This window comes from Manis pentadactyla, chromosome 17 (genome assembly GCF_030020395.1).
Source record: "Manis pentadactyla isolate mManPen7 chromosome 17, mManPen7.hap1, whole genome shotgun sequence".
NCBI classification, from domain to species: Eukaryota; Metazoa; Chordata; class Mammalia; order Pholidota; family Manidae; genus Manis; species Manis pentadactyla.
Window position 1 is genome coordinate 19,060,158 of NC_080035.1, and position 13,978 is coordinate 19,074,135.

Below are 13,978 nucleotides of genomic sequence, written 5' to 3' on the forward strand. Positions count from 1 at the left end.
AAGCTAAATAATACATTAGACACATAAATGTAAGTGGTTATATTATGGATAAAATCAAGGGGGTGGTAAACACAGTTATGGAATAAGAATACTCATGAATGAAAAAGTATGCTTCTATATACAGAAAGGAAGTCTAACAATAATGATAAAAGTCTTTTTTTGGAATGATTGTTTATTACATTGAATAATGACATATGTTACATATATTTTAATTAAATCTAACAAAATATGTGGAGCAATTGGCTTTGGAAATGCATTCAAAGAAGAGGATAAGTGAGAAAAATATCAAATTGCTCAGATTGGAGATGCACTGTTTGGGCTACATTCACAGGTTTACACGTTTCTCATTGAGGGTAACTGGTGATTATATAAGATTGGCCAGGAAAGTCATCATCAGCAGACTATTGATCTAAAATATAACCTATACCTTAGGAAATTTTCTTCAGGCCAAATTGCTGGATACTGCACTTCCAGTATATACTTATTATTGCTCATCCAACTAATTATAGCTTAGGTACATCAATCATTGTTTTTTCATAGCTTTTGAAGCATGGTCTCATTTTTTCACCTAATTTCCTAGAACATTTGTAAAAGGTAAAATAAAATAAAATCACATATAACGCAATATTTTAAATTAATGTTGGGAAACAAATTATGCTTTCTAAACCAAGTAGATAAAAATATTTGCTTTCTTTGAAAATTATTGCCAAGTTACAATAAGCAAGGAACTTAATCTTTGTTTTAATATTGAATAAATTGCAGAGAATGAATAAATTGAGATTTCAAAATTTTATGCCACCTAAAATGTTTTCTTGGGCTTTCCCTATGCTAATTTCTATAAGGAAATTAGAGATTAAAATTATTTTTAAATCAATTTTACCTTAAAAATACCATGAAATTTAATGACATAATACTTCATCTGAAGATTCTGTTTTCATGAATTAAATGTCTCTAGAGATTGATTATATTTATAATATAAAGTTGAGCTTTAACTAACTTCATAAATGACTATTCACAGTGAGGGTTTGGTATATATATTAGGCCTACACTCAAATTTTAGAGATGCTAGAATATGGGAAAAGCTATCTAGTCTAAATACTCTCCAACAGAGCAAGCAGATGTAGAGGGAGCAAAACATTTGACTGTGGTTTTACAAGTTGAAATACATCAGTCTGAGAGTGGAAATGAAGTGTGTTTGTGTGTGTGTGTGTGTGTGTGTGATGAGAATGATGGAGGAGTAGGGAAGTGGCAGAGAGGTGGTTTGTTCATCCTATACAGATTACTAAAATTTGTATTAAAAATTACCTAGGAATCATCAATAAATAAATAATATTTGATCAACACAAGGGGATATTATAAGCATTTATTTTCCTTGTGGTTTATATTCATCAAATAATAAAATTGTGGGGTTTTCACTTTAGTGAGAATCACAAAATAAAGTACTCTAAAATCCTCTCCTCCATAAAATTTTTTTAAAAAACTGGTGAAACTGGAAGAATCAGTATTTTCAGAATTCTGGAAATTAATCCAAGACTTGTAACAATGTAGGGAGCATTTATCAAGAAAAAAACAACTGAATTTCAATAAGAACAGCCAAGTTTCTGGCATTTTGACCTTGCCCCATTCCCATCCCTTCGCCCCCGGCTAGAGTAACTTGGAAATCAATAGCCTGCAATCATGGTGAAAAACAGCCTTTTTGCCACTGATGGGGATTTGTTAGCGCTCCTTCAAAGCTTCATTCCGTAGAATTGTTATTATTTGATCCGATTACTGGTTTCTTGAAAGACATCACTTCTTGTTGGTCTTCTTTTGACTGACTTAAATCTTGCCTAATATAACAATTTTTTGCCCAATGGCATTTGTTGAAAATGATTAGAAGCAATTAATCAAAACTCGCTGCCTGAGATGACAGACGATAATTTGAGCAAACAATAGATTAATCAAAAAGCTTAAAAGAAAATACCAGATAATGAAGTTTTCATCAGGACTCTGAAATAGTCCTGGGAATCTAGATAGCCATAAACATTTATAGAGCTGTGCTCATAATCATAGCTGTTCTCATGCTTAGGAAAACCTGAAAAGTCCTGAAATACTTATCTCTCGCTGATTTTGAGACTTCATACAAGCAGGAAAATCTAATGCAGAGTTATAAATTTCCTTGCTGAGTGAAGGTGTGCCTCAACAACACTCTGAGCACCTCAGTTCTCAGACATGTTGGTTACAGTTACTTAATGAAATCCCTGTCCCATCCCTAGCTGACCACTATGCTAAATAAGAAGAGACTTTAGTGACCACATATGACAGAATACAGACTTTAGAGACTTAATTCATAAAGTCACCAAACAGAGAGTAATAACAAAGAGCACCAACAGAAAATCCTGTCCAGACTATATAATTTCTAGAGCTGCCATATTATATTTTTAAAAATTTCCAGCTTTTAAGAAAAAAAACTGCAGAGGAACAAGAAACTGGCATATATATGAGGTCAAAAAAATCAGTAAAAATCCCTGAGGAGGCCCAGACACTGGTCTTACTTAAATCACCTATTTTAAATATGATCAAAGAACCAAAGGAAGCCATGTCTAGAGCAATACCGAGAGTATTAGAATATCTCACTAACCAAAGAATATAAGTGAAGAGATAGACATTATAGAAAGAAAACAAATTGAAATTATATAGTTGAAAAGGTATAATAAATCAAATGAAAATTTATTAAATGCTCAACAGCAAATGTGAGTGGACAGAAGATAAAGTAAGCAAATATAAGAAAGAAGGTCAGTTAAGATTATCCCATGTGAGGAACAGGAAAGAAAAATAGTATAGAAAAGCAAAGAAATCCTTGGGACATATGTGAAATCAAGATGCATACAAATCTTTACAAATTGGAGTCCCAGAGGAAAGGAAATAGAAAAAGAGGCAGAAAGAATATTTGAAGAAATAACAGCCAAAATTGCCAAATGTAGTGAAATATATTTACACTTCCAAGTAGCTTAATGAATTCCAAGTAGAATAAACTCAAGGATATCCACATTCAGACATATCATAATCAAACTGTCAAAAGACAGAGAGAATCTTAAAAGTAGCAAGAGAGACACAACTCATCATGTACAAGGGATTCTCAGAAATATTAATATAATTATCTCAGCAGACCACATGGAGGCTGAAAACAAAAGGCTGATACATTCAAAGGACTGAAATTTAAAAACAAAAAGAAAGAACTATCGATTAGTGGTTAAGCAAATTGTGCTATATCTGTAAAATGGAATATTATTCAACCATATTAAAGAAGGAATTACATGCTGCAAAATGAATGAATCTTACAAACAGTATGTCAAGTAAAAGGTAGCAGATACATAAGGCAACATATTGCATGATTTCATTCTTATTAAATGTCCAGGGTATGCAGCTCCACACAGATAGAAAGTTTAGTAGTTCTCAGGGGATAGTGAGAAGATGGAATGGGATGTAATTGCTTGTGGGTATGAAATGATGAAAACATTCTGTAATTAGATAGTGTTGATGATTGTAAAACTTTGCCAAAAGAAACCCTACTGAATTGTACACTTTTAAAGGGTCAATTTTATGGTATGTGCATTATATCTCATTTAAAAAGGGAAAAAAACTTGTGACTGCTTAAGGATAGACTCTTTTATAGTGAATTTATTCAATAAACTACTTGAATGGAATGTTAAATCATCTACACACTAAGAGGCAATGGCATTCTTTGCAGGAAAATAAATTGATGATGATAAGCACTTATATCCAATAATAGTGCCAGTAATTAGCTATTGCTTAGTTGTCTTGTTACTGTTGTGGTGGAGGGAGAAAAAGAATACAATTTTTTTAAATTTGAAAATCAGTGAAGATCAATTATATACTAAATTACCCCCAGAAAGAATACAGTATGCCCAAATATCAGACTCTGGCATTATTTTCCAGTTTTCTGATTTTTTCTTTTTAAGTGTCATATCTCCAACCCTCTGAAATAATGCTTAGAACTTCTGGGAGAGTATTGGGAGGCATTATATTTGAGGTGAAGAAATGATCTAATACATAAAAATTCTTACTTATGTGACCTAATTTCCTCAATGTTGAAATATTAAAGTATTTCAAATGCCAGTATATTATATAGTGCCTAGTTGTAAGATATTTAAAAATAAACAAAGATAAGTGATCCTTAAGCCTTTTTGTAAGGGCTCCCCCAATGTCTTACCTAACAGATGGGAAAAGAATACAATATGCTTAGAATTTAATAGTGTTTACGGAAAAATTTCAGTCACTGCAATTTTCAAAAAGCTGAAAAAATAGTTTAAGAGAGAGTACACATAAGATATATTTAAAAGAATATTGAGAAATACCTAATAAAAGCAGTGATTTGGAATAAATGTTTTCAATCCATGGGACTTCAAGAGAAACGTTTTCATTTCTATTGGTACGTATTGTGGAGTTTTTTGTTGTTTTTATCCAACTACAGCATATTTTCAGGTTATAACTGTCAGAAACACACAAGTCAAAACAAAGAAAACATCATTCAACAGTGTAATACCTTTTTGTATGTTACTTACATTCACTGGATTAAGAATTTTTCTTCTATGTAGACATACATACCTGTTTTTAAATAATAATGAAAATGGTGCCACAGGGACACTTATGTATGTTTTTTGTATTCTTAAATCTGTGAATGATTCATATTTTTCATTTCCTATTAAATAAAATTTTAATGTTGAACATTTATATACAATGTGCATATTAAATGTTAAATGTAGTCTCAAATTGTTACCGGTTATTCTTTCTTAAATATGCCAAATGCTTCAAATAGAAGTTTGCAATATAGGCCAGTAAAAGAAACCTCTTAAATTAAACCAAGAGTTTTGGGGTTTGTTATTTTGTTTTCCTTTATTTATTTATTTTTATTTATGGTTTCAGCACAGCTTTTTGTTTTTGTTTTTTTCCTTAGTGGCAAAGCATTGTATGGTAATGAAACAAAGCTTGGGAAATGTACTCTGCTTTTTTAGTTATTAGGTAGGGCTGATACTGGAGTCCAAGGTTTTCTGAAAGATTTTGGATAGTCTGATTATCTGAGCCTATTTTGTATCACAGCAAGAGTCAAATTGAAAGTAAAAATAGGGGGATCTTTCTATTTGGTTTTGGATTATATATTCTACTTTTTTTTCCTGACATGATTTACATAGTTGTGTTCAGAACCTCCTTTGAAAGACACAGTTTTAAAAAAGCAAATACATATTTAGTAGTAAGAAGTTCAGATTAAATGTAACAATAGTAGTAGGGGTTTGAATACTGGGTCCAAAAAATGATTAAATTTAAACCTGTTATATCTCCAGGATCACTTCTCTCTCAATTGCTCTAGTTCTGAAACAACCATCAATATTTGCACTTCTTATTTTAGAAATACCTCACCAAATAAGGAAGTTGTATTTTTGAAGTTATGGTCTGTTTGGGAGAAGCATGTGAATTTACAATGAAAAGGAACCTAGAGCAGGTACAACATAAAAAGTAAAAAGATACAAGGAATCATAGTCCTGACCTGTCTATCCATAGACACTTGATGTTTATACCTAAGGGTCCCAACTGTAAAATAAATTCCTGGAATATTCTGATTAATGAACTAGTGGATTGCTTGGGACATGAAAACAGTAACTTTAATAGGCAAACAGTGACACATTATCATTCAATATCTTCCTACCAGCAGAAACCTAATAAGCAAAGGAGTATGTAGAAAGAAGATAAAAGAAAGACAGCAGGCATTGAAACAAAGTTTTTAAATCACTTGGAGACTTTTTTCTCTCTAATTCTTATTTTCTTTAATGAAGTCAGGGAACTGCTGTGTTTCACTGAAAAGGAATAAAAGTTACATTGGTACAGGGTTGTTTCAAGTTTCATTTGCCTACAGCAAGGTTTTGAAAACTACTAAAACTGTTTTATGGAACATAAGAAAGTGGTTTTCCTGTTACTAATAAATGTGATTCTTACAGCCGCACTGATCAAATCTCATCTTCTCAGGAGTAAACTAAAATTTTATCCTACTGAAATTCATCTCCTATATTTCTGGTGTCAGAACATAGTAGATACATATATCATACATATAGCTTTCTGATCTCATAATATACATTTCTTATTTAATCCAGACTTTTTTGTACAGGCATCTCAAATGGTCTAATTTTAATTATGTCTCATTTTTCAATGATCACTGAAAATCATTCACTTTTGTTTGCCTTTTTGCCACCTCTTTCAATACATAGCTAGGTAATAAAATCGGTGCACCCCTTCACAATGCTTTTTTTATATATGGATTGGGTAGCTTTTCACAGATGTCTTGGACTTTGTTACAAGTGAAGCTTCCCTTTCAGACATGAAGTCTGTGGGAGAGATCCCCTGATAATTTTACTAGTTCATTATAGTCAAATGGCAATTCTGATACAATCTGTTATAGTAGCTATGCTTACATTTGTATGGTGTGTGGTACTCTTGCTGCACAATTGTATGTGCAATGTGTAATATGGTTGTCTTCATGGATAGAATATGGCTTATGTATGCTGTGTGGTATGGTTGTGTGGATAGTTGTGGTATGGTTATGTTGGGAAGAAATTTGGTTCAGAGATGCAGGGAAATCAGAGAGAAAGATAAGAAAGTGTAGCTCCAGGGAAGGGTGTTCCCACCCAGGGCAAATCCCCTATGAAGCCCATCAAACTGAAATAAGTCACGGGAAAGGATAGGCTGGGAGAAACCATTTTTATTGCTCACAGCTTGCCCTAATTCGCTGGCCAGGCTCGGCACCAACTCTCTCCTCCGGCTGCGGCTTGCACTCTGCAACCAGGATGCACTCTCTACTTCCTGCCCACCCCTTCTGGGAGGAACTCCAGATCCTTGGCGACTGGCAGAAGCCAGACCATTTATATACCAAGAATGAAGAAGAGGAGAGAATGGCTATTTTCTCTCCACCTCTTTCCCTGGAGGCTGCAGGAGGCTGCAGTAGTAAACACCTATTGATACATAAATGGACTGAGGCTAGGTGGAAGATTATGGAAATTCTGTCGTTTACCCCACAGAAAGGAATTCATTAAAGCAAGTATAGCAGGAAATCGCAGCTGCCTTGCAGGCATCAGAGAGCAAGGAAGAAGAGAGAGAGGAAAAGGAAGCCCACTGAGCTCTTACTTGGTATGGGGGCAAATCCCTAGCCATCTCCTAAAGCCAGAGTCACCTGGTTTCCTGTGTCCACTTGAATTTGCACAGCATGGGAACTAAGTTCCTTCCATTTCAGGACTGGGGAGAGCCTCAGAGCACTGGATGCAGTGAGATTATGTTCTGAGAACTTCCCAAAGTCAAAGAAAGGAGATTTTAGGCAGGCTACTAAAGAGCCTGATCGTACAGCTATAGTCCTATCCACTTCACCCACACAATGGGAAATTGCAAGCCCAAATCAGAGCTCTCAGTAGCCCATCCCCACGCATGTGTAGTGGAACAAAGACAGAGTGAAGACTGGTGCTTAAGTCTGGAGGATAGAATGAAATAACAAAGTGACAAAGAAGTGTACCTAGAGCGCAGAGACAAAAAGCAGTAAATTGAACAGTAAGAAGTCTTTATTTAAGGCAAAAAGTACACACTCAAAGAAAGGGGAGTGTGGACAATCTCAGAGAAGAGGCACACTTAAGGGGTTAGAGTCTAGGGTTTATAGGGCTTTTTGGGTAGAGGCCAGCATAAAGCCCCTACCATAGCACTTACAATTCCTTGGAAATTTTGTCTTAAGAAAAGGGTTGTTTAGGTGACTGTTGGTCTGGATCTTGGCGTTCTTTTTTTTTTTTTTTTTTAAATTTATTTATTTATTTATTTTTTTATGAATCTACTTTATTATTTTTATTTTATTTTATTTTATTTTATTTTATTTTTTATTGAAGGGTAGTTGACAACAGTATTGCATTACATTAGATTCAGGTGTACAACACAGTGATTCAACATTTATATACATGATAATTCTAGGTACCAGGTATCACCATACCAAGTTGTTACAATATTTTGACTATATTCTTTATGCTATACATTACATCCCGGTTACTTATTTATTTTACAATTGGAAGTGTGTTTAAATATATATATATATATATATTTTGTGAGGGCATCTCTCATATTTAATGATCAAATAGTTGTTAACCACAATAAATTTCTGTATAGGGGGGTCAGTACTCAATGCACAATCATTAATCCACCCCAAGCCTAATTTTCGTCAGTCTCCAATCTTCTGATGCATAACGAACAAATTCTTACATGGAGTACAAATTCTTATATAGTGAATAAGTTACATGGTGAACAGTACAAGGGCAGTCATCACAGAAGCTTTCGGTTTTGTTAATGCATTATGAACTATACACAGTCAGTTCAAATATGACTATTCATTTGATTTTTAAACTTGATTTGTATGTGGATACCACATTTCTCTATTATTATTATTTTTAATAAAATGCTGAAGTGGTAGGTAGATGCAAGATAAAGGTAGAAAACAGAGTTTAGTGTTGTAAGAGAGCAAATGTAGATGATCAGGTGTGTGCCTGTAGACTATGTGTTAATCCGAGCTAGAAGAGGGCAATAAACATCCATGTATGCAGAAGATTTCTCTCAGAACATGACGGGGGAGGTTGTAAGCCTCACCTCTGCTGCTCCACATTTTCTCACCAGATGGCCCTCTGCAACTGTGCCTGTCTTAGGTTGTTCCTCCCTTGAGGAATCTTACCCGTCTCTGGCTAACCAGTCATCTTCCGGGGCCATACAGGGAAATGTTAAGTTGGTAAGTGAGAGAGAAGCCTTATTGTTTGAAAAGGTTAGCTTTTTACTTCTTTGCATATTTATGCCCTGTGGCTTCTATGCCCAGCATTTGTCTTGAGGTATCTTTACCACTTGGAAGAATTATGATACTCGGTAAATTCGACATGTGGCATGAGTTCTATTTAAAGGTTGTGATTAGGTAGGAAGAAGAAAAGCTATAGAAGTAGCAGGCAGAAGAAAACCTGGGAAGATTGATTATTTCTTTGACATATCTTCTTGTAGAGTAACTTCAGCATGGATAGGTTTTAAACTACTAATTAAATTGTACACACACATTAACATAAAAGGAATATAGTTACCTAACCAAAGCATACCTGTAATTACCCGCCATCTCCAGTGAAACCAAGAAAACCAGTTAGGCACGTTAGGCATTTGTGAAAACTTATCTATGATATGGTGGATATTGTCCGACTGAACTTAGACAGTCTGAGAGAATTCAGATAAACTAGAACAACCCATTCCTGGGGACTGTTCATATCCCCTATGTTCTTTTAACGATAAATAGTCTGTGGTTGTAAGATTTTGGAGTGCTACAATTTGCACTTCTCCTAATTCTTGGTTGAGTTCCAACAGTATAGATCCAGTCCAATTTGTTGTTTTACTGTATGCACAGGCCAGCTTAGATATCTCCTTCCTCATTCCCATGGCAAGTCCAGGAACTGGAGGGATGAGTGCATCTACACCTGTGACAGTGCGTGGATCTTTGTTGGAGATTTTTTTTTTTTTTGCTGATCATCTTCTGTCATGAGTCTTCCCGAGAGTGCTGATGTTGGAAGTTCTTTTTCATATCGTATCTTAGTTCATTTTCGGGGTAGCCAAATTAGGCTTTGATCCTCTGTATAAACACAAACAGACCCTTTGCCTACACTTTTATAGGCCCTTTATATCATTGTGTAGAACTCATTAGAGGTCACCACATAGGAACAGCTTTATTTATTTATTTATTTTCAATCATTAATCTACACTTACATGACGAATACTTTGTTTACTAGGCTCTTCCCTATACAAGGTCCCCCCTATATACTCCTTTACAGTCACTGTCCATCAGCGTAGCAAACTGTTGTAGAATCACTACTTGTCTTCTCTGTGTTGTACAGCCCTCCCCTTTCTCCCACCCAGCTATGGATGCTAATGTTAATACCCCTCTTTTTCTGCCCCCCTTTTCCCTCCCTGCCCACCCATCCTCCCCAGTCCCTTTCCCTTTGGTACCTGTTAGTCCATTCTTGAGTTCTGTGATTCTGTTGCTGTTTTGTTCCTTCAGTTTTTCCTTTGTTCTTATATTCCACAGATGAGTGAAATCATTTGGTATTTCTCTTACTCTGCTTGGCTTGTTTCACTGAGCATAATACCCTCCAGCTCCATCCATGTTGCTGCAAATGGTTGGATTTGCCCTTTTCTTATGGCTGAGTAGTATTCCATTGTGTATATGTACCACCTCTTCTTTATCCATTCATCTATCGATGGACATTTAGGTTGCTTCCAATTCCTGGCTATTGTAAATAGTGCTGCGATAAACATACGAGTACATTGGTCTTTCTCATACTTGATTGCTGCATTCTTAGGGTAAATTCCTAGGACTGCAATTCCTGGGTCAAATGGTATGTCTGTTTTGAGCATTTTGATGTACCTCCATACTGCTTTCCACAATGGTTGAACTAATTTACATTCCCACCAGCAGTGTAGGAGGGTTCCCCTTTCTCCACAGCCTCGCCAACATTTGTTGTTGTTTGTCTTTTGGATGGCAGCCATCCTTACTGGTGTGAGGTCATACCTCATTGTAGTTTTAATTTGCATTTCTCTGATAATTAGCGATGCGGAGCATCTTTTCATGTGTCTGTTGGCCATCTGTATTTCTTTTTTGGAGAACCGTCTGTTCAGTTCCTTTGCCCATTTTTTAATTGGGTTATTTGTTTTTTGTTTGTTGAGGCGTGTGAGCTCTTTATATATTCTGGACGTCAAGCCTTTATCGGATGTGTCATTTTCAAAGATATTCTCCCATACTGTAGGGTTCGTTTTTGTTCTATTGATGGTGTCTTTTGCTGTACAGAAGATTTTCAGCTTAATATAGTCCCACTTGTTCATTTTTGCTGTTGTTTTCCTTGCCCGGGGAGATATGTTCAAGAAGATGTCACTCATGTTTATGTCTAAGACGTTTGTGCCTATGTTTTCTTCCAAGAGTTTAATGGTTTCGTGACTTACATTCAGGTCTTTGATCCATTTTGAGTTTACTTTTGTATATGGGGTTAGACAATGGTCCAGTTTCATTCTCCTACAAGTAGCTGTCCAGTTTTGCCAGCACCATCTGTTGAAGAGACTCTCATTTTGCCATTGTATGTCCATGGCTCCTTTATCAAATATTAATTGACCATATATGTCTGGGTTAATGTCTGGATTGTCTAGTCTTTTCCATTGGTCTGTGGCTCTGTTCTTGTGCCAGTACCAAATTGTCTTGAAAACTATGGCTTTATAATAGAGCTTGAAGTTGGGGAGCAAGATCCCTCCCACTTTATTCTTCTTTCTCAGGATTGCTTTGGGTATTCGGGGTCTTTGGTGGTTCCATATGAATTTTCGAATTATTTGTTCCAGTTCATTGAAGAATGTTGCTGGTAGTTTCATAGGGATTGCATCAAATCTGTATATTGCTTTGGGCAGGATGGCCATTTTGACGATATTATTTCTTCCTAGCCATGAGCATGGGATGCATTTCCATCTGTTAGTGTCCCCTTTAATTTCTTTTAAGAGTGACTTGTAGTTTTCAGAATATAAATCTTTCACTTCTTTGGTTAGGTTTATTCCTAGGTATTTTATTTTTTTTGATGCAATTGTGAATGGAGTTGTTTTCCTGATTTCTCTTTCTGTTGGTTCATTGTTGGTATATAGGAAAGCCACAGATTTCTGTGTGTTGATTTTGTATCCTGCAACTTTGCTGTATTCCGATATCAGTTCTAGTAGTTCTGGGGTGGAGTCTTTAGGGTTTTTTATGTACAGTATCATGTCATCTGCAAATAGTGACAGTTTGACTTCTTCTTTGCCAATCTGGATCCTTGTATTTTTTTGTTTTGTCTGATTGCCGTGGCTAGGACCTCCAGTACTATGTTAAATAACAGTGGGGAGAGTGGGCATCCCTGTCTAGTTCCCGATCTCAGCGGAAATGCTTTCAGCTTCTCGCTATTCAATATAATGTTGGCTGTGTGTTTTTCATAGATGGCCTTTATTATGTTGAGGTACTTGCCCTCTATTCCCATTTTGCTGAGAGTTTTTATCATGAATGGATGTTGAACTTTGTCAAATGCTTTTTCAGCATCTATGGAGATGATGATGTGGTTTTTGTCTTTCTTTTTGTTGATGTGGTGGACGATATTGATGGACATTCGAATGTTGTGCCATCCTTGCATCCCTGGGATGAATCCCACTTGGTCATGGTGTATGATGGTTTTGATCTATTTTTGAATTCGGATTGCTAAAATTTTTTTGAGTATTTTTGCGTCTACGTTCATCAGGGATATTGGTCTGTAGTTTTCTTTTTTGGTGGTGTCTTTGCCTCGTTTTGGTATTAGGGTGATGGTAGCTTCATAGAATGAGTTTGGGAGTATCCCCTCCTCTTCTATTTCTTGGAAAACTTTAAGGAGAATGGGTATTATGTCTTCCCTGTATGTCTGATAAAATTCCGAGGTAAATCCATCAGGCCCGGGGGTTTTGTTCTTTGGTAGTTTTTTGATTACCGCTTCAATTTCGTTGCTGGTAATTGGTCTGTTTAGATTTTCTGTTTCTTTTTGGGTCAGTCTTGGAAGGTTGTATTTTTCTAGAAAGTTGTCCATTTCTCCTAGGTTTCCCGGCTTGTTAGCATATAGGTTTTCATAGTAGTCTCTAATAATTCTTTGTATTTCTGCAGGGTCCGTCGTGATTTTTCCTTTCTCATTTCTGTTACTGTTGATTTGTGTTGACTCTCTTTTCCGCTTAATAAGTCTGGCTAGAGGCTTATCTATTGTGTTTATTTTCTCGAAGAACCAGCTCTTGGTTTCATTGATTTTTGCTATTGTTTTATTCTTCTCAATTTTATTTATTTCTTCTCTGATCTTTATTATGTCCCTCCTTCTGCTGACCTTAGGCCTCATTTGTTCTTCTTTTTCCAATTTCGATAGTTGTGACATTAGACCGTTCATTTGGGATTGCTCTTCCTTTTTTAAATATGCTTGGATTGCTATATACTTTCCTATTAAGACTGCTTTTGCTGTGTCCCACAGAAGTTGGGGCTTAGTGTTGTTGTTGTCATTTGTTTCCATATATTGCTGGATCTCCATTTTGATTTGGTCATTTATCCATTGATTATTTAGGAGCGTGTTGTTTAGCCTCCATGTGTTTGTGATCCTTTTTGCTTTCTTTGAACAGTTTATTTCTAGTTTAATGCCTTTGTGGTCTGAAAAGTTGGTTGGTAGGATTTCAATCTTTTGGAATTTACTGAGGCTCTTTTTGTGTCCTAGTATGTGGTCTATTCTGGAGAATGTTCCATGTGCACTTGAGAAGAATGTCTATCCTGTTGCTTTTGGATGTAGAGTTCTGTAGATGTCTAATAGGTCCATCTGTTCTAGTGTGTTGTTCAGTGCCTCTGTGTCCTTACTTATTTTCTGTCTGGTGGATCTGTCCTTTGGAGTGAGTGGTGTGTTGAAGTCTCCTAGAATGAATGCATTGCATTCTATTTCCTCCTTTAGTTCTGTTAATATTTGTTTCAGGTATGTTGGTGTTCCTGTATTGGGTGCATATATATTTATAATGGTTATATCCTCTTGATGGATTGAGCCCTTTATCATTATGTAATGTCCTTCTTTGTCTTTTGTTACTTTCTTTATTTTGAAGTCTGTTTTGTCTGATACCAGAATTGCAATACCTGCTTTCTTCTCTCTGTTGTTTGCTTGAAATATCTTTTTCCATCCCTTGACTTTAAGTCTGTGTGCGTCTTTGGGTTTGAGGTGAGTCTCTTGTAAGCAGCATATGGATGGATCTTGCTTTTTTGTCCATTCTATTACTCTGTGTCTTTTGAGTGGTGCATTCAGTCCATTTACATTTAGGGTGATTATTGAAAGGTATGATTTTATTTCCATTGCAGGCTTTAAGTTTGTGCTTACCAAAGGTTTAGGGTTAGCTT